This window comes from Echeneis naucrates, unplaced genomic scaffold (genome assembly GCF_900963305.1).
Source record: "Echeneis naucrates unplaced genomic scaffold, fEcheNa1.1, whole genome shotgun sequence".
Taxonomy (NCBI): Eukaryota; Metazoa; Chordata; class Actinopteri; order Carangiformes; family Echeneidae; genus Echeneis; species Echeneis naucrates.
In genome coordinates, this window is record NW_021780168.1 from 493,791 (window position 1) to 520,593 (window position 26,803).

The following is a 26,803-nucleotide window of genomic DNA, read 5'->3' on the forward strand; positions in this document are numbered from 1 at the left end:
ACATCTTTCTTCCATTGTCTCCTCCAAACATTTGTAAACAGCTTTGAGGTTTCTCATATGTGTGTCATTTTTGCAGTGAAGCTGGCAGAAGTATGTGGTAGTGTGGCTGAGCGAGTACAATCTTGAAGTGTTTAATTAAACTGTTACAAACGGAGTGTTGCATCAGTGGCCAACCAACACTTCAAGTAACCCAAATGGGAAAGATCCTTATTGACAGCATTGTGCGCTTTGCTACATCTGAACTAAAGATACAAATAAAATAATCTAAATTGGCTTTTATTTTGAAACACTGCTCTTGAGACTGCTCTTGTTCTTTCTGCAGCTCAAAGCGTCAAGGAGTTGAAACGCAGCATAATGATAAAAATAAACAGTCTGTCCAGTCGGTAGAGCATGACACTGTGGGTTCAAGCCCCCTGTTGGGTGATAAGCCTCTTTTTTTTTTTTTTTTTTTTTTTTTAAGACCCAAAGTTACCCAGTAGAACTCTGCCAGCTTGCCTTCTTCCACACTGACTGGTCTGCTGGTCTGAAAATTCCCCCAACGTACGTGGCTGACCATCATGACTCTTACCAAAGTTTCTTTAGCATATAATAAACTGTCACATTAACTGTCACATGAATGTGCTTTGTGTAAACAATAAAAAAAAAATCCATCAGTTACCATCAAAGGATATGCTGATTCTGTGATGTCACAAAGGTTTTCATGACATCAAAGAGATCAAAGACTCCTCCCACTTTTTGTCATGAACTGCATAGTCCAAATGGCTCTTTGGTCTAGGGGTATGATTCTCGCTTAGGGTGCGAGACGTCCCAAGTTCAAATCCTGGACGAGCCCATCTGTTGCCGTTCAGTGAACAGGGGTGCTAACTGTTACACTATGAAGCTGTGTGAGGTTTGCTGTCTGGTTGTTAGTTGCAGTATCTTAGCAACTGAAGCAAGAGCAATGGTAGTTTTGTGGCTCATGCTGTGCTGAGGAGAAGGGATATTGGTGATTGACTGCTTTTCACAGGAGACAAACTTTCGTAGGAGTCATGATGGTCAGCCACTTACTTTGCAATATTTTCAGATCTATCTACATCTTGGTACTTCTTTTTACTGCTTTTCAGAATGCCTACCTAGTAAACAGGAGGTGCTGGGTTCACATTGCAGCAGTGCCTCTTTATTGAGTGTATATTATATTATAAATCTATATTAACTTTAAAATTTAATCAGCATACCAGCACTTCATGTAACTTCCTCTACAGAAGTTCAATTGAAAGGACACAGCAGTCAACTGCACAGTCTTCAAACCAGATACAGCACACAGCTGACACATTTCCTGTTCAGGATGGAATATGGCACCTCACTCAGTGCTTGTCCACATTTCAACAGCCAGCTTGTTATATCTGCAACATCTAAGATCAGAAGCAAGGCACTGCTGGGATTTGAACCCAGGTTCTCCTCTTTACAAGGCAGGTGCTTTGACCAGCTAAGCCACAGCACCACTATGAACAAATGTATACAGAGGATCTGGTAATGGAAGTGTAATGTGTAAACTGCAGGGACGTTCTTTGTCTCTTTTTTTGTGAAGATCAGATGGTTACCTGCTTCAACAGTCCTGTCAACCAGAATTATATCTGAAATATCAATAAAATATTGCAATCCACAGCCAGCATTTTGTTCTTTATGTGAAAGAAGCATCACGCCCTGCACCTTATATACCATTATGGTGCACTGATGCTACATGCTACATGCACTGTAGGGATAAAAAAAAAATTAACTAAGCACACTTTGAGAGCACAGATTTCATGACCCCTCTGCAAAATCAAACTTCTGACCAATGTAAGTAAAATGTGTAAAAACTGAGTTCATACAATATAGAATGAGAGACATCATCAATAGTCTGTGAACAGAGTCTGCAGTGCAAAAGTAAAGAAAATCCTCATCTCTGCTCACTAGTTAATTAACATTATCACATTAGAATAGAGTGCCTTTATTGTCAGTATTGTCAGTACATTAGGAATCATGTGTGTAATTTAGCAACTTCACAAAAGCTTCACGAATTTGAATTTCCAAAACATTAAAATAATACATCATCTTGATGAAATTAAAGATATTGTTGTCTAAAAACACCTCTTCATACTGTTACAGTTGCTAACTCCTGATCTAGACTAGTTTTCTAGATATTTGAGTTAATTTGAGGTAGTTGAGCCCAGAATACCTTTGTCCTCAAACACACAGCATGAGAGGTGAAAGAAAAGTGGTTTCTGTGGTTTCTTCTGTACATCAGAGTGGTGCTGTGGCTTAGCTGGTCAAAGTGCCTGCTTTGTAAACAGCAGATCCTGCTTTCAAATCTCAGCAGTGTCTAACTCTGCATGTTAAACTTTGCAGATATAACAGCTGAAACTTTTCCTTTCTGGACAAGCACTTGTTTAGCAATGCTGGGGATTGCACCAAAGCACTCATACATTGAAAGCACACATTCTACCACTGAGCTACAGCTACTTCCTTGATACTGGAACCTCAACCCAGCACCTTGACCCGCATCCTGCAGCACCTGTAGCAAATATTCCCCAGAGATCAGGTAAGAACTCTACACTTGTCTTTCCTCTGTTTGCATGTGTTCTTCAACAACATTCAATAGACATGATTAGCAGAGTCCTTCTTGGAAACTTCACTTTGTTACATCTAACTCAGCTACGTTAGACAGGTTTCTGAGGAGCTCAGATATCTGGGAGAGACTCAGAGTAGAACAGCTCCTCCTTTCTGATGCTCCACTGACTGAGCTACAGATGATTCAGTAACAGCTGAGTTATCTTTAGTCCAACAACTGCTGTCCATTCCTACCACAGGGAGCCACAGGCTTTAGTGTTTTCAGTCCTAACCTCTTTATTGTGAAAAAGTCAAATTACGTTATACAGATTTTTCATCCACTTTGGGGCAGGAAGGAGCTAACCTTGAGTCCGGCGCCTTAGACCACTCGGCCATCCTGACATGTGTCTCCAGCTGGCAGTCTCTGATGAGGAAACGTTAATGCTAGCTTTGATGGGACAGTGTCAGCTACACAGTGCACTGCAGTTAGCTGTCTATGAGGCAGCTGAGCTGCTGACCAGTCAGGGTGGAAGAATGCAAGCTGGCAGAGGCAGTGTTCTGCTGGGTAACTTTGGGTCTATAAAGCTATTTAAATTTAGACTCTCCTGTTCTACCGACTGAACTAGCCAGGTTGGTACAAGCACACGAAATGGCCAAAAAAGACAGACTGTTATGTGAATTTTAAAACGCGGTCTTCCGTGTGACAAGTGGAGATATGATAGGCTCTACTCATGAGTAGTCTGGCTGAAGCTGCCCGGATGTGTTTGGAGTGACCCCCATCAAATGTTCCCATCTCTGTTTGGGTGTGGGTTTGGCTGTGCAGTCAGCATTGGTGGTTCAGTGGTAGAAATCTTGCCTCCCATGCGAGAGGCCGGCGTTCAAATCTCAGCAAATGCAATGGCCATGGTGCTATGTGGAAAGTGATAGTCAGTCACTCTCTGATGTATATGCAGAGGATCTGTTAATGGAAGTGTAATGTGTATACTGTAAGGTGGTTTGTTTTAATGTAGGACTCTGCATCTACCTGAACCTGTTTGACTGCTGTGCTGTGACCCAACTTCTTTGTCTGAGGGTCCTCTTCGGAAAGATCCTTACTGATGACTTTGTTTTGCTTTCAGTCACATCTGTCCTCATTCAACTGATTCATCAATTAACTGTTGGCAGAAACTGTTTGTTCATTCTCTCATTTCAGCGTTAGGAAGCAATGCCTGCTATAAAAGGCATTCATGTGGGAGACCTAGAATCCATCATGCGTTACACTAAGAGGCCAGTCATCATCAGACATCACATTCACCTGATTTTGTACACAGGCTGGATCCAGAGCAGAGCTGGGCATTATGCAACGCGCCAGATTGCTACTTCGTAAAATTGCAATTACATTGTAAATTGCAGTGCGCCATTTATGAGTCAGTATGTTCTGTTCATGAATGTTTAAGTTTATGCTTATTTATGCTTATTGTGTATGGAGCTTTGACTGTTACCAAACTGTTACCTTAACAGGTGAAGGTTCATTCTGATGGAATGAACTTTTTCTACACAAGCTGCATGAATGTGACACAGAGTTCATGTTTAAAGTATTTTTCTTCAGTACTCTTATTGTGTATGGAGCTCTGACTGTTGACATAAGTGCAGGTGACCTAAATTCAGCAGCATCATCAATGTCCTCATCTCATCCAAAAGGCTTCATCAGAGAGATCACCGTTGCAGGGGCTCAGAAGCTATCTGGTTAGCTAATGCTGCCAGACCATGCAGGGGATGTAGGTCAGCGGTAGAACGTGCACTTCCCATGTGTAAGTGTCGATCTATAACATCTTACATTATGAACGAGGCACTGCTGGGATTTGAACCCAGGACTGGGCTGATGTAGCTTCCAACCTGAGGCATCAGGGGTCGGGATGGAGCGCTGGGCTGCTCTCTACAGAGTCCCACCATCAGAGAAGCAGTTCTCTGTCTTTTCAAAGAAACTTCATTCCTTGCATTAGCGTGCGTGGTTGTTGTAGCCGAGTGGTTAAGGCGATGGACTTGAAATCTGTTGGGTCCCCTGCGCAGGTTCAAATCCTGCCAACATCAGTTTGTTGTTGTCACAACACGTTCTGGTTTCATGCTTCTTCATTTTGCTGCCACAGTCCCGGTCATATTGGATGAACTGTTGGAGTTACTGCCTTCACTCCTGACGTCCAGCACAAGAATCATGCTGCATGTTAGGACAAATGACACTTCCTGTCTGAATACCCAAAGAACAACTCCAATCTCCTCCTTGAAGTTGCATCCTCATTCTGATCACCTGGCTCCTCACCTGGTCACTTATTGATACAAATACATACTAAGGCAATAGCCTACCCACTGAGCTAACTCCCTTGTGGTAACATACTAGTATGCATCCATAATTAAAAAACAAAGCTCAGTTCTTTGAAAGGACCCACAATAGCTGCTGAAACCTGGGATTGAAACAGCTTCAATCTAACGCTCTCCCAAATGAGCTATTGCAGCACAGCACACAGCCGAAGTGACTTCTCATTATTGCTTCCATGACCTGGAAGTGGAATTAAAGGTGTGTCCCTATCACCGGCCTTGATAATGATAACTGAGCATCAGTGAGTGCTCTCATCCTCTGAGATGAGTCCTAAAAACAGCACTCAGCTCTTGCTTGAGAACATGTGAAACTTGGTCCATAAAAACAACCAACTGTTGTTGGCATGATTTGAACCTGCGCGGGGAAACCCCAATGGATTTCAAGTCCATCACCTTAACCACTCCGCTACAACAACCATGTGCCATAAAAGCTTTCGATCTTCTTTGACAGCCTTTTTGGACACACAAACAGTCAGCGTGACGCATCCAACCTCACAATATTTCATGGTGTGGTTGAAAGAGGACGGAGAATATTGGAAATGTAAGTCAAAAAACCTGAGCTTGAACTGCACTCAGGTAATCAGGACAACCAATTCCTCAAGCTGGTAAAAACAATAACAACACAGGCTGTGACCAAACAGGTGTATTCACAGAGGGCAGAACTGCTGAAGGAAACCTGTCCACCTGACCGCTGCTGCTCTCCAAATTGATGCACAATGTCACATCTCTACTGTGATTTACAGAACCATGAGGAATCTTCCAAGTGTTTATTTGATTAAACAATGTTCCTCACAGTGCTGCAGTCTCAGCAGACATATCACAAGGGGAGTTCCACTTACCACCACTGCTGATCTGCAGAACTGTGGCATGGCTCATCTTGAGACTGCAGCTAAAGAGGGTCTTTTAAAAGTGTGGGCGTCAGTGCAGCATCAGTGCTGCCAATTTCTCTGCAGTTTGTCTCTGTAACCACGTCTGTGTCGGTGAACACTTGTGCTCATCATAGTTGTGTGTCACTTTCTCAAAGTATGCACAAAGTATGCACAATTCTTCACAAGTATGCACAATTGATGTCAGTATGCACAATTTATCAGCTGATGCAGGTAATTCTGTAACATATCAGCCTCAGTCCGATAAGTAAAACGGCCAATATCAACAACCAATGTTTATTTCTGTGTAGTTACCGTTTGTGTGTATGTTTCAGGAGGGGGAGGGGGATTTGGCCATGTGGAGTTTGTTTGGGCATGTGACAAGTTTTTCACAGATTTGAGTTTAAATGGAGGAGACTTGAGCTCCCTGCACTCTTGCTATATTCTAATATGTCTCTGACTCCACCTTAAACATTACTGTCTAACTGTATGATAAATGTGCTATGCAACATGTTGATTGCCAAACAAGCGCCACGTGGCCTGTTGGTCTAGCGGTATGATTCTCGCTTAGGATGTGAGAGATCCTGGGTTCAAATCCCTTGCAGTCGTTAGCAGTGCTAACCGTTACACCATAGAGCTGTGTGAGGTTTGCTGTCTGGTTGTTAGTTGCATTGCAAGAGCAATGGTAATGTTGTGGCTCATGCTGTGCTGAGGAGAACGCTTACGGCAGGTGAGGCAGAGATACATCCTCCCACCTCTGAGAGGAAAAACAAGCACTTATTCCTGAAGGTGAGCTGCTTTGTTCTCTACAGAGTCCCACCATCAGAGAAGCAGTTCTTGGTCTTTTCAAGGAAACTTCATTCCTCTTAACACATCTTTTACACATCTTTTACTCCAAATAGGAAAAAAAACAAAAATCCCATTTTAATGAACAACAACCAGTTCTAACTGGTTGATGCATTGTTGCAATGCTTGATTCCCATACCAGGAGTTGAACCCGGGCCACCTGGGTGAAAACCAGGAATCCTTACCACTAGACCACATGGGACACATTTTGTCACACTTTAGGCTGCTTAATAAAACCATCAGGCCAGGATAGACATTCTCTGATGGAGGCAGACTCTGGCCACAGCATGCTGGAGACACCGGACACAGGCACAGCAAAACCAGAAAGGAGGAATGCCCGCTGCCAAAAGCAGCAAACAGCTGCTTGGGTGAAAACCAGGAATCCTCACTGACAGATCATATGGGAAATGACTATACGACCCAATGGAGCTGAACAGAGAGGCGATCCCTGATGATCACCTCACATAAGAAGCATGTCACATGTTTTTCCAACACGTTCTGACTTAGGTTAAATGAGTCACGTTCAGCACATGACTAAGTTAACTGAACAAATGAGTTTGAACCACTCACTCCCTCACCAGTTATCCACCACTGCTGAGACCAGACCATGCTCAGATGGCATTTTCACTTTACAACAGCCAGAAAACATCATGAGGTGCCAAGTGGTTAAGGTGATGGAATGCTAATCCGTTGTGCTCTGCACATATGGGTTCGAATTCCTTCCTTGTCAGTCTTCAGCTCTCTTTAGTCTGACTAGAATTATCCTGAACGTCTGACTATATCTCCATCTTTCACGGTCTATAAATATCCCTGAAACCTGTTGATGGTGAACTTAAAAGTTCTCTGAGAGCTTTTCGTGTTCCATCAATATCATCAACATCAAAGGAGATACTGTGATGTCACAAAGGTTCTCATCAAAGAGATCAAAGACTCCTCCCAATCGTGGCCATGCCAGAAATCTTTGTACAACATTTTCTTCCTCTTTCTTTCATCGAATGTTCCTAAACTTCTATTAAAGCTTCTATTAAAGCTCTTAGTGAAACACATCACGGGTTCTAGGTCTTCCATGTGAATGCCTTTTATAGCAGGCATTTCTTCTTAATGCTGAAATGAAAGATAAAAAGCTATGCCGGAAGTTTCAAGGTGCTAACATTTCCAAACAGTTTGTACTAACAGTTAATTGAGGACAGATGTGACTTAAAGCACAGCAAAGATCTTCCCAAGAAGGCCCTCGAACCACCATCCTTTCAGTTAACAGCTGAACGTGCTGACCGATTGCACCACAGAGACATGTTCACCAGTCCCTGTTACAACCTGCTGTTCCAGCTGGAATTATCCTAAATGTTGCCCCACAATAAGAAGGTCGTTGGTTTGAATCTCAAACTGTCAGCTGTTTTTGAAAATATTGTCAGAGCAGTTTACTAAACAAACTGTCCCCTCATGGTCAAAGCACATGGTCCAAATATCTGATTTATATGAGTTCCAGCCAATGATGTTAGTGATAAGAGACGGCTTGACATGACGGGTTTCAATCTTACGTCCTTTTGAGGAACTGATGGAAAATAATCCTGTTGTTTATGAATAGTCCTGATTGGTGGTTTTTTCTGCTGCTCTTATTTCATTTCTTGTGGTTGTCCTGCAGAGTTGGTTGTCTGACTGTTCTCTGTGTTACTGATGCAGTAAAAAACTTTGAGAGTTCTTGACGTGTTTCGTGGCTTCTTTGGTCACATTTGCTCCCTTTGTGTCTGACAGAGATCCTGAACCTTCCCATTGCTGGATGTACTCCTGTGATGTGTGTTGGCCAATTCATTTCAAATATTTCTAAATCTGTCAGAAGGTCATTTCCCGTCTGTGTTCTTTGATCTTATGGTTAGCACTGTGGACTTTGAATCCAGTCATCTGAGTTCAAATCTCAGTGGAACCTCTGCCATCTGATTCAGTGTGATAGTGATTAAGAATAACACCCAAAATAGATACTCACCGACCTCTGTGGTTAGGTAAAGGTCCAAAGAGGATATAGATCAGTGGTAGACGTTCATCAAAACAAAAGGCCACTCAAAGCAGAACCACTGCTCAGTCTAACATTCAGACCATATCTTTGTGACAACAAACATGACGAGGTGGCCGACGACTCTCTCCTTCATTGCTGATAAATACATTAATGTGAGCAGTTAACTATCCGTCTATTCACACACAGTCGAGGTCGCTGCATGCTGAGGTGGCAGAGTGTCTAAGGCGATGGACTGCTAATCTACTGTATCCTGTGTGTGGGTTCACATCTCATTGTCTTCTGTGTTCAGCTGTCCATGTTGCAGCCTGCTATTCTAGGTAGAGTAATCCTAAACGTCTGACTTCAGGTCCATATATCAATCAAACTTGTTGAAGTTTAATTCAAAGGTTATCTGGATGTGTTGTATCTGCTTTCAGAGTTGTTGTCAGGTCATTAAGATTAAATAAGGAGCCTACAACTCCAAGACCAGTTAGTCAGAAAAACATGATGAGCCAAGTCCACAAATCACAATAGGATAATAATAGGATTTTCTTTCGCATAAAATAAACTGTCACATTAATGTCCTGAATGTGCTGTGTGTAAATAATGAGGTTCATCAAAACAAAGTCAGAACCAGAGCTCAGGCTGTTGGTACACAAACAAAGAAAGGCATACTTGTGGATTCACAAGATTATATCAGGATCTGACCTTTTCCTGTTCCATCAGTAACCATCAAAATACATACATTTGTCCCCAAAATACACCCTACAGCAGTAGAGGTGAAAGAAAAGCAGCTTCTGTCAGAAGTTGGATTTGAACCCATGCATCATGTATGAATGTTGAATGCTTATGTTGTCACCTGAAGATGTGATAGTTGTGTCTATCCTCAGCTGGGACATGAACATAATCTCAACACTTGTTGAGATCAACAAGCTCTAATCAACTCAACACGAGTTGATTTTGGAAACTCAGACTGGAGCTGGTTAACTGACATGTCAACTTTTCAATAGCTCAAAGGAGGCAGACTGGGTACTCGGCACTAAAACAACAGTTGAAATCTGCTTTACTTCCACTGCTAAAGAAAACTGCTGGGAGTTAAAACAAGCAAGGTTAATACTGAAGTATGTTTTCAAGAAGATCTTCCCTCTTCAGCTAGTGCAGCTTCAGTATGGCATTGTTACTATTGTAATGATGTCAAACTTTGGATAGTGAACAGCTGCCTGTTGCTAAAGAGCTGTTAGCAGAGGATGGTTTTGATCCATCGACCTCTGGGTTATGGGCTAGGCACGCTTCTGCTGCACCACTCTGCTGTAAAACACCCCAGATAGGACCCCATTGTTTATTATTTGCATCACTGCCTTAGCAGAGGATGGTTTCCATCATCCACCTCTGGGTTTTCAAGAAATGAAATAAGACCACCAATCAGGACATTTCATAAACAACAACAACAAGAAACAAAAAACATCACATGTATTCAAAAGTAGCCCAATTTTAATCTTGGCTGCTGACACAGACACCACGTCTGTGTCGGTGAACACTTGTGCTCCTCATAGTTGTGTGTCACTTTCTCAAAGGTTTGATGTCGGTATGCACAATGTATCAGCTGATGCTGGTAATTCTGTAACATATCAGCATCAGTCCGATGAGTAAAACGGCCAATATCAACAACCAATTTGTGTGTATGTTTCAGGAGGGCGAGGGGGATTTGGCCATGTGGAGTTTGTTTGGGCATGTCAAGTTTTTCACAGATTTGAGTTTAAATGGAGGAGAGTTGAGCTTAAACAAGTTCATACCCCTAGACCAATGAGCCTTTTACAGCAGGACATTTATGGCCTTTAAAATGTAGTCAAACGTTTTCTAAGGGGAAAAACTTAATGGTCCTGATGGTCTAGTGGCTAGGATTCGGCGCTCTCACTCCTGCGGCCTGGGTTAGATTCCCGGTCAGGGAAAATGTTTTTACTGAGAAATACAGGTGCTATTCTTCATATTTGATCAACGACCAACGAGCCATTAGCTGCAAGAGTCTGTCCAAGAGTCTGTCTAATGTAGCCAAGTTTCCAAGGAGGACTCTGCTAATCATGTCTCTTAAATGTTGATTAAGAACAGTTTAACGTGCAAACAGAGAACAAACACTTGTAGAGTTCTTACCTGAGCTCCGGTGATACAACACTCAACTGATGCAACACTCCGTTTATAACAGTTTTACATTTAATAAAACACTTCAAGATTGTACTCACTCCGCCACACTACCACATCATTCTGCCAGCTTCACTGCATGACAATGACACACATATGACATTATGGGCAACATGAAGACAAACGTTGTGTGTCACTTCCTTGAAGGTTAGGGTTAGTGATCCATCACCTGATGATGTCTTTCACTAGCTTCTATAACTTTTGTTGACAGGGAGACTAAAAATGCCTGAACTAGCTGATTAGTTTTCATTGACAAGGAACAAACTGGCAGTGGTGGGATTCAAACCCACGCCTCCGAAGAGACTGGAGCCTTAATCCAGCGCCTTGGACCGCTTGGCCACCCTACCCTGTGAATGAAAGTTATAGAAGCCATTTTCGCAGGGGAATTAGCTCAAATGGTACAGCGCTTGCTTAGCATGTGAGAGGTAGTGGGATCGATGGCCACATTCTTTAGCTCAAGACTTTAGCTCTTTGCAGATACAGCAAATATCATAATAACAAGTGAACTGTGTTTTAGCTGTCGCAGGAGCTCAGAAGCTATCTGGTTAGCTAAAGCTGCTACACCATACAGGGAATGTAGCTCAGTGGTAGAATGTGTGCTTTCCATGTATGAATCCTTTGGTGCAATCCCCAGCATTACTAAACAAGCACAGGAAGTTCTTATTTTATCTAACACGCTGATATTTCAACCAGCACGTTGACTGGTTGTGTGTCCAAAAGGCTTCAAAGACATCTTTCAATTAAATTTAAAGAACAGTCAGACCGAACCTGAACGCTCCACCTGGACTCAGGTTCTGATTGGACCTCAGCTGATGTTAATAAGTGTAATCAGAGCAGAGAGCAGCTCCGGTATAAAACCAGAATCATTGATCCCCCACGCAACACAGATGCATACGTCACACTCTCTCATGTTTGCTTCAAATGGTGAGCTCAGCACCACAAAAGTAGTACAAAGAAGTACCAAGATGTACAGAGGATCTGAAAGTATTGCAAAGTAAGTGGCTGACCATCATGACTCCTACCAAAGTTTGTCTCCTGTGAAAAGCACTCAATCACCAATATCCCTTCTCCTCAGCACAGCATGAGCCACAGAATTGCCATTGCTCCTGCTTCAGTTGCCAAGATACTGCAACTAACAACCAGACAGCAAACCTCACACAGCTCCATAGTGTAACAGTTAGCACCCCTGTTGACTGAACGGCAACAGATGGGCTCGTCCAGGATTTGAACCCAGGACCTCTCGTACCCTAAGCGAGAATCATACCCCTAGACCAAGGGGTGTGGGCTGTAGAGTTCATGACAAAAAAGTGGGAGGAGTCTTTGATCCCTTTGATGTCAGTAGAACCTTTGTGACATCACAGAATCAGCATCTCCTTTGATGGTTACTGATGGAACGTTTGTGGTGTTTTTTTTTTATTATTAACCTCATTATTTACACACAGCACATTCAGGACATTAATGTGACAGTTTATTACATGCTAAAGAAACTTTGGTAAGAGTCATAATGGTCAGCCATGTACGTTGGGGGTTTTTTCAGATCCAAAATACATCCCTGTACATCAGAGTGGTGCTGTGGCTTAGTTGGTCAAAGCGCCTGTCTAGTAAACAGGAGATCCTGGTTTCAAATCCCAGCAGTAGGATTTGTCAATTTTTTTGGAGTTATATTTCCTAATTATGTAAATTGTTCTTTGTTGTGACATTGTTTCTTTTAATTAAAAGGAAAAAAAATCTTCTTTCATACCTTTGACCTTTTCTGTTAGATCCCCAACAGTGCTCATTAGTTTGATATATATAAAAACTTAATGTTGGATTTGATTCCACACACAAAAGTGTGTCATTAATCTTATGGATTCTACAGACTGAGGAGTTCATGTTCTCTTAGATTTATTTTACAGCTGTAGTAACAATAAATCTCCAGCAGGTGGAAGTATTGCTGCTCAGATGTCATGTACACTGTGGGACACACAATACTCACAGAGGACTTTATTGTGCTGCAGTGAGATGTATAAAAAGCTCCAGTTCTACAGTCAGAAGATGTCCAGTCTGAAGGTGGATGAGTTCTGACTGCAGAAGAAAGTTTCAGAGCATCTTCCAATGGCTGATTATTGATCTGTGATCAGGTTATGAGCTATAAACACTGATCACCTTCAGGTTGGTACAACAATCAATCAAATATGCTGCTTTCTGGGTCTTAACATTAATTATAAGTGTTGACAAAAAATGCTGTCTGTGACATTCACATTAGAATTCCAAACAATATGTAAACTCCATGTCTGAATAGAGGTGGATGTGTGAACGTGTGTTAAAATCAGAGAGAATTTACACTCATTCAACTCAAATCCAGGACCATCCCAAACATGACTATTAGTCCTGTCTGAGAGTTTCCTCCACTGACAGCAAACATACTGTATATCCATACTGATCACTGTGATCAGGTTTGAATCATCTCTGTGAGAATCCCACATGAAGCTGTCAGTCCTGCTGGATACACACACATCCCACTGAACACATTTTACCTCACTATCATATGAAGAAATATCACAAACCAGATGAACTTCTCAATGTGATGATCAGAGAGCCTTTAGATTTCATCATCATATGATAGAAACATGTTGGTTTTTTTATGAATATATTTTAATTTGTTAATGGCAGAGAGAGAGAGAGAGAGAGAGAGAGAGAGAGATGACCTGCAGGATCAACCCCTGGCTGGGACAGGGCTGTTTGTTCAACGAGTCAAGTTGAAATAATTAATTGAATTTCACCTGAGGTGATGCAGCTTCTTCCCTTTAGTGGTTCACATTATAGACTCCACAGCAGTGATAGGTGACACTGATCTATGAAATAATGAAACCATGAGTCTTTCATGTTCAAGGCCTATTTGTGCAGGAAAGATCTTGAGTCTGGTACCTCAGACCACTGAGCCATCCTGACACGTGTGTCCAGCTGCCAGTCTGTGTGTAACCCTGTTAAAAAAAAGGGTCAATAAATAGTTTAAATATGTTCATGTTTGATAAATTGTGGTTAAAAGTATTAAGAATAATATTTCATGAAAAAGCTTAAAAGATACAAATGTGCACTTTAACATATTTTGTTTTATTTTGAAAAGCCACCGGGTTAAGAAAGAAGTACAGATCGTGAAAATTGTAATTCTGGTAATTAATTGGTTAAGAGCTGGCGAAACAGGAAGTGTATGTATTGTTGTGTGTGAAAAAAAAAAAAAAAAAAAAAAACTTGACAGTTGCGAGAGGAAGAGCGGGAGACTCGAGGAGGAGAAGCGAGGACTGCTGGCGTTCAATGTGGCAGAGTGAGCAAATATGCAGAACACGGACATTGTTTGTAAGAATATCAGGAGATAAGCGGACAGTGAATCTCGTAGTGACTGATATTCAGCGCAACACCGCGTTCCAGTGGAAGGACGAATACTTTGGCAGAGAGTATTCCATGAGGAGCACCGCTAACCGCTAATGCTGCTCGCATTAGCTTAGCTACTTCATTCACGTGCAGCTAGACCAGCTACTCGACTACGGGAGAAGTTAGCCTGCTGTGTGCCGGACCTGTTAAGACAGTCAGCGGTGACGTTCTACCGGGAGTGTGGGAGTCATCTGCAGCCGTCTTGGCAGCAACACGCTGATCCAGACAGGAAGAATAGTCACCATCCGCCCATGCATCAGCAACCCGCTGGTACTGCATACGGGACGAGGACGCCATCACTGCAGTGAGTCTCTTGGCTGTTTTATTTCAGCGCTTTAGCGTGAAACAGCCATTGTGTTTCTGGCTACAACGCACACGAGCATCGCTTCGGGCCTGCATCGTTAATATCCTTTTTTTCAGTTAGTTATAACTGCCGGCTTTAGGTGTGTTATTAATTTCTTATTAATGAGTGCACTCAAAATAAGGTGTTATTTGAATATTTAGAAATCGATAAGTTAAAGGTACAGAAAGGTTTTGAATTGGAGTGTTTATTTTGTGTGTATTTTCATTGTTGAGCGAGCATTTGTGTTTATATTTACATCAGTAAATCTTTAAAATTGACCTTTCTTCTGGTTATTTGTGTTTGACATATTATTGTTGTTTACAAAGTGTTAAAAGGGTACTTACAGGTGGTGAAGAAAATTTAATTATTTCATTTATCTATAGTTTTGAGTAAAATCATTAAAAATTAGTGTAAATACATTCGATGAGTAGATGAAAGTGGTTTGTATCATAGTATAAATAGATATTAGTTGGCCAATATTAAATTACAGTATACTTCTCATTTGGTATTAGTTAACCTTAAAGAAAGAGATTTCTAAACTGTAAGAACTTGGGAAGCGTACCTCATAAACATAGACAGGCCGTCTAGAGGGCGCTACATAAATGGAGGCACCGCTGGGATTGTGGGTTAATTAATGCTGAAATTGGTGATTAGTGACTGTAAATTTCATAGTGTGTGAACTATTTAACTAAAAAAAAAAAAAAACCCCAAAACAATATATAGTGATATCTAACTAATAGCAGCTTAAGTGTCACAATGTACAGGAACAAGCTGAAGAACTGGTGTCGGGGTGAAAACCTGGAGGAGAGCCATGCCTTACTGACCATCGTTCCTGAGAAAACAGAAACAGCTCACATAGTAGAGACATTGGAAACTGTTAAGTGCCTGGGACGGGTACGAGTGAGAGGAAGAATGTTAAACGAAACTACAAATGAAGTGCTGGTGCTTTGCGAGTGCAAAGAGGAATTGACTGATGCAGACGTCCCAAGTGAAGTTTTGAGCTCAGATGGACAGACTGCATGGAAAATATTCACGACAACTCAGAGCTCAGACCCTGATTTGGATTTTAACCATAAACTGTATGCTCTTCTACAAGCAGAAGGAAAGTCTACAGAGGATGTGCAAGCCTTGTTGACACCGCACATACCTTCATCTACAGAAGCCATCCTTCGTGCTGTGGGTGATCTGTTTGATAAAACTGTCAAGCCCTCAGCAGAAAGTGGAGGATACCGCCGCCTGCGGATCTTTTCCGGTATTGTGCCTATACCAGCAGGAGAGGAACAATTCGACCACTGGTTAGAGCAAGCTTACCTGATGGTTGAAGAGAGTGAGGGCTCTGCAAAAGATAAGAGGAGAAAGATAATGGAGAGTTTAAAGGGACCAGCTCTGGAAGTGATAAAAGCAGTGCGTCTCTCCAATCCGGACATTGCCCCTGACAAGTGCTTGGAGGCTCTGGAAAACGCCTTTGGATTAGCAGAATCTGGAGACGATTTGTATTTCACATTCAGAATGCAGCAGCAGCAACCAGGTGAGAAGCTATCTGATTTCCTCAGGAGATTAGAACGTTGCCTGTCCAAAGTGGTACAACGAGGTGGTCTCACTCCCCTAGCCATGGATGGTGCACGGCTTGAACAGCTTCTGAGGGGTGCAGTTAATGCCGATCTGATGTTAATTCAACTGCGACTGAGGGAAAGAAGGGCTAATCCACCAACTTTCTTCGAGCTCCTGAAAGAAATTCGTACAGAGGAAGAATATGAATCTTCTCGAGCAAAGCTGAACCATTCAGTGTATACAGTTCATGCCAAGCATCAAGAAGAAAACAAACACTCAGAGATACAGACTTTGAGAGCTGAAATTAAAGAAGTGAAATCAATGTTTGCTGCGCTCTCTACACAGGACAAAGAGACACAAAATGAGAAATTTCCGACTAAAGTGAGAAATGCCCCAGAGACTAATGCTGATCCAGAAGTGATAGCTCTGAGGAAACAACTGAAACAGTTACAACAAAAGGTGAACTCCAGATTACCTCAACCATCTACACCTTCTCCCACAGTGATGACTGTAAACACCCAAAACAGACAAGGGGCTGAGACAGAAGAGCGTTTCTGCTATCGCTGTGGTGAAAATGGACACATGGCAGGGAAGTGCAGAAACCCTGAGAACCAAAGCAAAGTGATCCAAAGACTCATTCAAGCTCTTAAAAAAGCAAAGACCCATACCTCTCAACCTACTACTGATGCCCCCTCACCCACAACTGACTGTACTGTGAGGAGAAGTGTAGTAGATCAGCTTGCCCCAACAGGTATACCAGAGGGTCTAATAGGGCCACCATCTTTGGAGCCCCTGAAAGTTAATGGACATTTGTGTGATGCATTACTCGACAGTGGCTCAAGAGTTAGCATCATCTTTGAATCCTGGTACAGGAGACATCTTGCTGATACTCCTATTCGCCCCGTAAGTGATCTTAACATTTGGGGTTTAAGTGACTCTGATTACCCTTACCTTGGTTACGTAGCAGTGGAACTAGAGTTTCCCAAAAAGGTAGCGGGTACCCCAACAGCCCTGTCAGCCCTGGCTCTCATTTGCCCCGATCCACCTGGTCCTGATCAGACACCTGTAATTCTCGGGACCAATACCAAGGCTAACCTATCCAAGCGGCTAGCCCAGCTGCGTGACGATAGAGTTCAAGGTACTGTAGCTCACACCTTTGGCATACAGAACACTTCCCCAGAAACCGTGAAAGATAAAGCCATAGACTTGTTAAATGAAGAGGATGATGAAATAGGTTGTGTAAAGTTGGAGGGTCGAAGCTCACTTGTCCTACCTGCAGGTAGCAGCAGTAAAGTAGTCTGCAAACTGGTGCTTAGAAAGTCCCTGCCAGATGACATCTTGATAGTAGAGGCCTCCAGTACAGCTACTCTCCCATCAGGCGTCATGCTCCAACCTATGGCAATACCTAGTAAGGCTGTGGACATTAACCGGCTGACAGTTGTGGTTCATAATGAATCGCAGAAAGAAGTGACCATTCCTGCCGGTGCTGTCCTGGGTCACCTGTGTGTAGCTGATGTGGTTACCACAGTGCCGAAACAGAAGCAAGAGACAGAGGATGCTTTTGATGTCAGCATGATCAACTTTGGTGAGTCACCTGTCCCTGAACCATGGAAAGCAAGTCTCAGACAAAAACTGTCTGAAAGAGCCGATGTATTCTCCCTCCATGAACTGGATGTGGGACTCGCCAAAGAAGTGGAACACACGATCCGCTTATCTGATTCACGACCCTTTCGTGAACGCTCCAGACGCATCGCCCCAGCGGATATCGACGACGTGAGGCGTCATATCCAAAAGTTACTAGCATCAGGCATCATCAAAGAGTCCAGAAGTCCATATGCATCGCCCATAGTGGTTGTGAGGAAAAAGAATGGGGATGTAAGGATGTGCATTGACTACCGCACACTCAACAGCCGCACTGTCCCAGACCAATACACTACCCCACGCATCGATGAGGCTCTTGACTGCCTGTCGGGTAGTAAATGGTTCTCAGTGATTGACTTAAGAAGTGGTTACTATCAAATAACCATGAAAGAAGAGGATAAAGAAAAGACTGCCTTTATCTGCCCTCTCGGGTTCTACCAGTTCGAGAGGATGCCTCAAGGTATAACTGGAGCTCCTGCAACCTTCCAGCGCCTCATGGAGAGAGCAGTTGGAGACATGAACATGCTCCAAGTAATAGTCTATCTGGATGATCTGATCATATTTGGAAAGACTCTGGCAGAACATGAAGAGAGACTATTAAAGGTTCTGGACAGACTCAGAGAGGTAGGCCTCAAGATTTCACTTGACAAATGTCAGTTTTGCCAAACAAAGGTCAAGTATGTGGGTCATATTGTGACTGCTGAGGGTGTTGCTGCTGACCCTGCAAAAATCGAAGCTGTGACCACTTGGCCTCAACCTTACAATCTCAAGACCCTACGATCCTTTTTGGGTTTTTGTGGTTATTATAGGCGATTTATCCACAACTACTCCTCCATCGTCCGCTCTTTGACTGACCTGACTAAAGGTTATGGTCCCCCTCAGCGTAGCAAAAAGCCAGTAAAAGGGAAAAGAGATGTTTATTTGGATGAGAAGGAACCGTTTGGAGACAGGTGGGACGAGTCATGCACTGAAGCCTTTGAGAAAATCAAACAGTGTTTGACAAATGCCCCTGTGCTCGCCTTTGCAGACCCTGACAAGCCCTACACACTGCATGTCGATGCTAGCCTTACAGGGCTGGGAGCTGTGCTTTATCAGGCATATCCAGAAGGGTTGCGACCAGTGGCGTTCGCAAGCAGAAAACTGAGCTCGTCAGAGAAAAACTACGCCATCCATCAGTTAGAGTTTCTGTCGCTGAAATGGGCAGTTGTGGAGAAATTTCATGACTATCTCTACGGAGCCCACTTTACTGTGCGTACAGATAACAACCCTCTAACTTATGTCCTGACAACAGCAAAGCTCAACGCCACAGGACATCGATGGCTGTCGGACTTGTCAGTGTACGATTTTGACATTATCTACAGGCCAGGTAGAAATAACATTGATGCTGATCTATTGTCACGCATAGAGGCAAGAGATGAGGAGACGGAATGGCAGAGCATCTCGCAGGCTGGAGTCAAGTCAATCTGCCAGCGAGTCGGTGTTCTGGGCCCATCGGCAGACTTCCCCAAGTATGCTGAACAGCTTGGAGCTCCACCTGACTGCATTCCTGATGTGTATGCTTACCCCACACGTCTTCAGCTTACCTCACTGGAACAAATGTCCAAGCAAGACTTGATGGCAGCCCAAACCCAAGACAGCTTGATAGCACCCACCATACAAGCTATAAAGTGTGGCAAGTGGAAAGAAAATCCAGAGTTACTCCCTATGAAAAGAGAGATGAGTAAGCTAGTCATGACTGACGGGTTACTACATCGAGTGAGCACATGCCACACAGGAAAAAAGACACAGCAGCTAGTGCTACCTGCCAAGTTCAAAGCAGTAGTACTCAAAGCCATGCACGATGACCTTGGTCATTTAGGAGTGGACAGAGTCACTGACATGATCAGGAGCCGATTCTTCTGGCCAAAGATGTCAGTTGATGTAGAGCAATATGTGAAAAACTGCGGAGAGTGTGTGCTCAGGAAGACTCCGTGTCAAAGAGCTGCACCGTTACATCAGATAGTGAGCTCTGGACCAATGGACCTCGTCTGTATTGACTTCCTGTCTATGGAACCAGATTCAAGAGGAGTGAGTAATGTGCTTGTCATAACTGACCATTTTACGAGATACGCCCAAGCTTTCCCCACTCTCAATCAAAAAGCTCTCACCGTGGCGAAAGTCTTAGTGGAAAAGTACTTTGTACATTATGGCTTGCCATCTCGTATTCACTCTGATCAAGGCAGAGACTTTGAGTCTCGACTCATTAAAGAGCTGCTAAAGATACTGGGAATACAGAAGTCAAGGACCACCCCTTACCACCCCCAGGGTGATCCCCAACCTGAACGTTTCAACAGAACTCTGTTGTCCATGTTGGCCACACTCAACCAAGAGAAGAAGCGGCAATGGAGTCAGCATGTTGTGCACCTGGTGCATGCATACAATAGCACCAAGTGTGATGCCACGGGATACTCTCCATATATGCTGATGTTTGGCCGGGAGGCCCGACTCCCACTGGATGTATGCTTTGGGACATGCCCAGATGGCAAAGCTGAACAACCACATTCTGCATATGTTGCCAAACTGAAAGAAGATTTGCAGACAGCCTATAACTTGGCCACAGAGGTCTCTAACAAGAGACACCAGCAAAATAAAAAGGCATACGACAAGAGACTTAGGTTCCACAAACTAGAACCTGGCGACAGAGTATTGCTGAAAAACCTTGGATTGAAGGGAAAACACAAACTGGAAAATCGCTGGTACAATGTCCCTTATCTTGTAGTGGACAAGTTGCCAAACTTGCCTGTTTACAGAGTAAAGCCACTAAATGTCAAAGGGAAGGCCAAAACATTGCACAGAGATAATCTCCTTCCTATAGGAGATAGAGTGAGGATACCAGTGCAAGAGGAAATGGAGAATGTTCCAAGGAGACCTGTGACTCGAAGTCGTGTTCCCATCCGACACCAAAGAAACTCCACAAATCACACTGTACAAAGAGAAAGTAATACCTTGAGTGATTCTTCGGATCTGGAGTGTGAATGGCCGACCAAACCTTACAGGGAGTTAATGGGAAATCTCATCCGAAGGAGAGAAAGATATAGTGCTGGAGGATCAGAGCAGTTGGAAGTCCTCAGTCCTTCAGAAGAAAGTCACTCAGAGAGAGACCACACCCCTGTAGAGCATGTTCGAGATGTTCCTCAAGAAACCGACTCTGAGTCAGGACCACTCTCCAGTGAAGAAGAACAAGAAGAACTACCCTCGAGCTGTTCTAATGTACATGTGACACCAAAGCCAAGTAGGCCAAAAAGATCATTGAAACCAGTTGTAAGACTTACTTATGATGAGCCAGGAAAGGCTAAAGATCAACCCATTACTATTGTACATAGAGGGGTTACTATAAAAATTGGTAAGCACTAAGCTGGGTCTACATAAATTCATCCTTGATACTTTGTGTATAAACTTAAGTTAAGTTTTGTAATCTGATGAGGACATCAGACGTTTAAAGGGGGGAGGGTGTAACCCTGTTAAAAAAAAGGGTCAATAAATAGTTTAAATATGTTCATGTTTGATAAATTGTGGTTAAAAGTATTAAGAATAATATTTCATGAAAAAGCTTAAAAGATACAAATGTGCACTTTAACATATTTTGTTTTATTTTGAAAAGCCACCGGGCTAAGAAAGAAGTACAGATCGTGAAAATTGTAATTCTGGTAATTAATTGGTTAAGAGCTGGCGAAACAGGAAGTGTATGTATTGTTGTGTGTGAAAAAAAAAAAAAAAAAAAAACTTGACAGTTGCGAGAGGAAGAGCGGGAGACTCGAGGAGGAGAAGCGAGGACTGCTGGCGTTCAATGTGGCAGAGTGAGCAAATATGCAGAACACGGACATTGTTTGTAAGAATATCAGGAGATAAGCGGACAGTGAATCTCGTAGTGACTGATATTCAGCGCAACACCGCGTTCCAGTGGAAGGACGAATACTTTGGCAGAGAGTATTCCATGAGGAGCACCGCTAACCGCTAATGCTGCTCGCATTAGCTTAGCTACTTCATTCACGTGCAGCTAGACCAGCTACTCGACTACGGGAGAAGTTAGCCTGCTGTGTGCCGGACCTGTTAAGACAGTCAGCGGTGACGTTCTACCGGGAGTGTGGGAGTCATCTGCAGCCGTCTTGGCAGCAACACGCTGATCCAGACAGGAAGAATAGTCACCATCCGCCCATGCATCAGCAACCCGCTGGTACTGCATACGGGACGAGGACGCCATCACTGCAGTGAGTCTCTTGGCTGTTTTATTTCAGCGCTTTAGCGTGAAACAGCCATTGTGTTTCTGGCTACAACGCACACGAGCATCGCTTCGGGCCTGCATCGTTAATATCCTTTTTTTCAGTTAGTTATAACTGCCGGCTTTAGGTGTGTTATTAATTTCTTATTAATGAGTGCACTCAAAATAAGGTGTTATTTGAATATTTAGAAATTGATAAGTTAAAGGTACAGAAAGGTTTTGAATTGGAGTGTTTATTTTGTGTGTATTTTCATTGTTGAGCGAGCATTTGTGTTTATATTTACATCAGTAAATCTTTAAAATTGACCTTTCTTCTGGTTATTTGTGTTTGACATATTATTGTTGTTTACAAAGTGTTAAAAGGGTACTTACAGGTGGTGAAGAAAATTTAATTATTTCATTTATCTATAGTTTTGAGTAAAATCATTAAAAATTAGTGTAAATACATTCGATGAGTAGATGAAAGTGGTTTGTATCATAGTATAAATAGATATTAGTTGGCCAATATTAAATTACAGTATACTTCTCATTTGGTATTAGTTAACCTTAAAGAAAGAGATTTCTAAACTGTAAGAACTTGGGAAGCGTACCTCATAAACATAGACAGGCCGTCTAGAGGGCGCTACATGTGAAACAGAAAAGTTAATGCTAGCTTTGACAGGACAGTGGTAGGACGGGTATCAAGGATATTAAGAGAATGTTCAAGAAGGACCTAAAGTCAGACATTTATTCTGCCTAGAGCAGCAGGCTGCAACATGGATAGCCTCAAGTGAGCTAAACACCGGAGGACAGGATTCAAACCCACGCATGCAGAGCACAACAGATTAGTAGTCCATCACCTTAAGCACTCAGCCATCTCATCATCATCATCTTGATTGGACTTTCGTGATGAAGGTCTACCACTGATCTACATCCTCTTTGGACCTTTACCTAACCACAGAGGCTCTGAGCTACTGCAGCAGGTGAAAAGAGAAACTGTGTGATGAAGCCTCCTCTCTGCTCAGGGTTGGACCATGAACCTCTGTTTTGGGTGGTGGTTGGCTGTTTCTCACTCATCTGATCAGAGAACTCACCGTCATGACTCTTACCAGTTTGTCTCCTATGAAAAGGCTCTCACCAATTTGGATTGAGGATTTCAGCTGTAAGCCTCTACAGTCCTCCACTCTACCAACTGAGCTATTGAAGGAAGCCGTTAGCATGTTTGTCTTCTTGTCACCTTTGACTAATATTTACAGATTTGACATTACTTCACAAATCCAGCCACGTCTGAGTTTCCACAACTAGTTTCATTATAAATTCTGATGGCCACCAAAACAAAAATCGCAGATTCAAATTAAATCAGATTTATTCATATATTACAAAATCATAACATTCATAAATTCATAACATTCAAAATTCATATATCCTTAGGTCGCTGGTTCAAATCCGGCTCGAAAGGGGCCATTTTTTTCATCGGCCTCATCCAGCACAGTGATGAGTCTGCCTACAGACAGGAAGTGTGAGTGTTGAGAGATCAGAGTGTTGCACAAGATAAGCACTTCCTGTGCTTCATTATCAATGCTGAAGATGGCAGGGATTGAACCCGGGGCCTCATACATTTTGGAATACATTTTCAGTGCATATTTGTATTTTCACTGCAGCGTGCTGTATTTTCCAAAAAGTACAAACAGCTGTTTGTTCTGCGTACTTAATAATAAGCCTAAAAACCTCTAAATAGGCCAGTTAGCTCATCTGAGTGTGGTGCTAATAATACCAAGGTCATGGGTTCAATGCCACACTCAAAAGTTTAACCCATGTAGCAGCCGGTGTTTGCTCATGATGACACCATGCAGGGCTTTAATGATTACTTTGTTTATGTGTGGGTGTTTTTGAATGTCAGATCTTTGTAGTCAGCGTTTACTTGTGTCACTCTGGTAAATGAGCTATTCTAGAAAAAACACACTTTCTCCCCGTCGGGGAATCGAACCCCGGTGTTCCACGTGACAGGCGGAGATACTGTCCACTATACTAACGAGGAGCTGCAAAGACAAACCTCACGTGATGCGTGATTTCACTTCCCCTGTGGAAAAACAACATGACAATGGGCTCGCCCGGGACCTCTCGCACCCGAAGTGAGAATCACACCCCTAGACCAACGAGCCTTTTATAGCAGGATATTTATTGCATTTAAAATGTAGTCAAATGTTCTGAGGGGGAGAACTTTTCAGTCATCAAAAAAATCTCACACAGAGCATTGATCATATACTACAACATTGAGTGTGCACCAGCTCCCTGGTGGTCTAGTGGCTAGGATTGGACTATTTTTTACTAGTTTTGGACTGCTCGGCCACTCTACCACCTTCACAGAAGGAATGACACCCATGTGACATTATGAGAAACCTCAAAGGTTTGGAGGAGAGAAGAGTATGTGGCCATGACTGTCCTGTGAGCTTAATTCACAATATGGCATGTCCTCTACCACTGAGCTACATCCTCTTTGGACCTTTACTGAACCACAGAGGGTCTAAGCTACTGCAGCAGGTGAAAAGAGAAACTGTTTCATGAAGCCTCCTCTCTGCTCAGGGTTGGATTGTGAGCATATCTTTTGGGTGGAGTGTTATTGTAGTCAGTCTCCCACTAATTCAGAAGACAGAAGTTTTTTTCTTGCCCCCCAATCCAATGTAAAATTTAAGGGAAATAGTCAGTTTAGTTTGTGCTGCTATGGTTCTTCAGTTACTAAAGCATATTTTTTACGTCATTCCGGAGTTCACCCAGCCCCTCATCCACTCCGAATGGACGCGAAACGGTACCGTTCATTTGTTCATTTGATGAAATGAGTTCATCCTCTCATCTGAACTTTATCAAGGGAGATGAAAATAAACGAATCACAATTGATTTTACTTAAATTTAACACCACTTATTTGTCCAATAACAGCTAATTTGTGTTTCACTTCATTCATACGCGAGACGAGTCATGTGCGTCTTTGTGCGCATGCGCTCATCCATCCGAATCAAACGCGAGAGTGACGTATGTCGTGGTCGCATGGGAGAGCGATGAAAGACAGGAAATGGCTTTGCTCTCCAGTGACATCCTACTGGATAAGGTACTGGCCTCCTAAGCCAGAGGTTAACTGAGCAAAGTCCAACTGCACTCAGCTGTCATGCTGTGCAAGTTACAGAGATTCTCCAACATACTCTGTAGCTCCCCATCTAGAGGACTTGCTCCATGAAAGCAAGCAACCGTTATTGGCAGGATTTGAACCTGCGCAGGGAAACCGCAATGGATTTCTAGTCCATCCCCTTAACCACTCGGCCACAACAACCACATACTGGAAAGCTTCCATGACTCAGCATTCTCCAGACTGGATAGTTTTCTCCTCAAAGGACAGAGCACCTTCTTGTTGTGAGGAAGCACAGCCACTCTTTTTCGCAGAGTTCACTGAGGGGATTATACTGCAGACAAACCTGGAGGGGAAGCGTGTGTTTGGGGACATCTGGAGAGAATTGGACCTGGTAGGACCCTCCAAGCCTACTTGGGTCTGAAAAGAGACAACAAAACAAGCCTGAGATGCTGCAAATGTGATGTCTATGTTTGTAAGGCCCACTCTGACATGAGTGTCAAATGCCACTCATGTGCATGAATTCACATACACACACAACTTCATGTTGAGGAGTTATGTCTCTGGTTATCTATTTCTTTTTTGTGTTGTCTCTGATTGTAGCGCACAAACTTTCTTTAAGTGACAGAGGTAGACACTGAGACAGCCACTGACTTTCACACCTACAGGCCATTTAGACTCACCATGAAAGCCAACATCAGAAAATGAACTACAACTGTGCCTCTTCCCAATAACACTGAACAGGGTAACAATATTAACTACAGCTGCACATTCAACAAGGACAGAAAATGGAAGAAGAGCATCTGTACATGAGGCCTTTTCTGACCGTGGTCCTCAGAACAAATGTCCATCCCTCTTGAACTGAAGAATCTGGAGTCATGCAGCATTTGTTCATCAAGGCTTTTTGAACCTTCCTTCTCTCAGCTGGTGTCCATCCATCCAGCGTACCACAGAGCAGGAAGAATAAAAGAAAGCACAAATAAATGAATTCCACACATACAGTAACAGCACAATGCTGGAAACTAATCGGTAAACTGTTACAAAGGAAATGACCAGTCTGCAGTCTTTGCTCTGATCATTGTAACTTTGTGTTATTGTTGTAACTGATAAGTTAAGCTGCACTTCTAATGACCACCAGGGGGCAGTTCCACTGGTTGGAAGAAGACTTCAGACTGCATTGAAGTATATGGAGAGAACAACACCAAGTTCTGAGATGCTGCTTGTGGCCAGTATGGGCTGTTGATTCATTTCTGCAAAAGTGTTTCTCTTTGGGGTTGTCCTGCTTGGAATTTTGACAAAATATTTTATTTGTTTCTTGAAATCAGCTGAATTCACAAATTTGTCATCAACATTTCCTGAACTGAAGCACAGACTTGTGATGTGAGATGTGGTTGGAATTGAAACTTTCTGCTGAAGGAGGACAGGGTGCATGTCGGAGCAGTTTCATTTTAGTTTAAGATTAGTCAGGTGAGTAAAATAAGATAAGAAAAGTCTGAAAGAGAGTCCATTGCAACGGTGGCACAAAGATTAATCTGAAACAAAGGCTTTATGTGACTTGGTGGATTCAGTGAGAGACACTGATGATTATTTTCTGCATCAGTGCTTCTCTTTGGAGTTGTTCTTGTTCAATGGTCAACAAAAAAAAGATGAAGATTGCCATTTACTTAGATTCTTCTATGCAAT

At 42.8% G+C, this 26,803-nt stretch overlaps 5 non-coding genes across 5 annotated transcripts; 1 reads left to right on the forward strand and 4 right to left on the reverse strand.

The window, feature by feature from the left end:
- The first annotated feature begins 4,558 nt into the window (after positions 1–4,558).
- On the forward strand, positions 4,559–4,638 carry trnas-uga (transfer RNA serine (anticodon UGA)). The gene has a single exon. It is a non-coding gene; the product is annotated as a tRNA-Ser (tRNA).
- Positions 4,639–5,254: 616 nt separating this feature from the next.
- trnas-uga (transfer RNA serine (anticodon UGA)) lies at positions 5,255–5,336 on the reverse strand. The gene has a single exon. It is a non-coding gene; the product is annotated as a tRNA-Ser (tRNA).
- Positions 5,337–6,762: 1,426 nt separating this feature from the next.
- trnae-uuc (transfer RNA glutamic acid (anticodon UUC)) lies at positions 6,763–6,834 on the reverse strand. The gene has a single exon. It is a non-coding gene; the product is annotated as a tRNA-Glu (tRNA).
- A 17,133-nt stretch (positions 6,835–23,967) lies between these two features.
- On the reverse strand, positions 23,968–24,039 carry trnad-guc (transfer RNA aspartic acid (anticodon GUC)). The gene has a single exon. It is a non-coding gene; the product is annotated as a tRNA-Asp (tRNA).
- A 1,203-nt stretch (positions 24,040–25,242) lies between these two features.
- trnas-aga (transfer RNA serine (anticodon AGA)) lies at positions 25,243–25,324 on the reverse strand. The gene has a single exon. It is a non-coding gene; the product is annotated as a tRNA-Ser (tRNA).
- Positions 25,325–26,803: the final 1,479 nt, after the last annotated feature.